The sequence below is a fragment of the Octopus bimaculoides genome, chromosome 15 (assembly GCF_001194135.2).
Source record: "Octopus bimaculoides isolate UCB-OBI-ISO-001 chromosome 15, ASM119413v2, whole genome shotgun sequence".
Taxonomy (NCBI): Eukaryota; Metazoa; Mollusca; class Cephalopoda; order Octopoda; family Octopodidae; genus Octopus; species Octopus bimaculoides.
In genome coordinates, this window is record NC_068995.1 from 54,165,051 (window position 1) to 54,165,343 (window position 293).

A 293-nucleotide genomic window follows, 5' to 3' on the forward strand; every position below is an offset into this window, starting at 1 on the left:
GAAAGAGATATACACCCGCAGGCATCTCGAAATATATATCTATATTTCAGAACGAATCATGTATGTCATATTTGCTGATGTATACGTGACCATTTTATTTCACATGTGTTAGCCTCTTCTTTCTAGTTGCAAGGATTAAAGTTTTGTATGTTATTGACTATGCTATATATGTGTGTATGTGCGTCAGTTGTGTATGAATGTATGTATGTATGTATGTATATATATCCATCCATATGCGTATATATATATATATATATATATATATATATATATATATATATATATATATATAT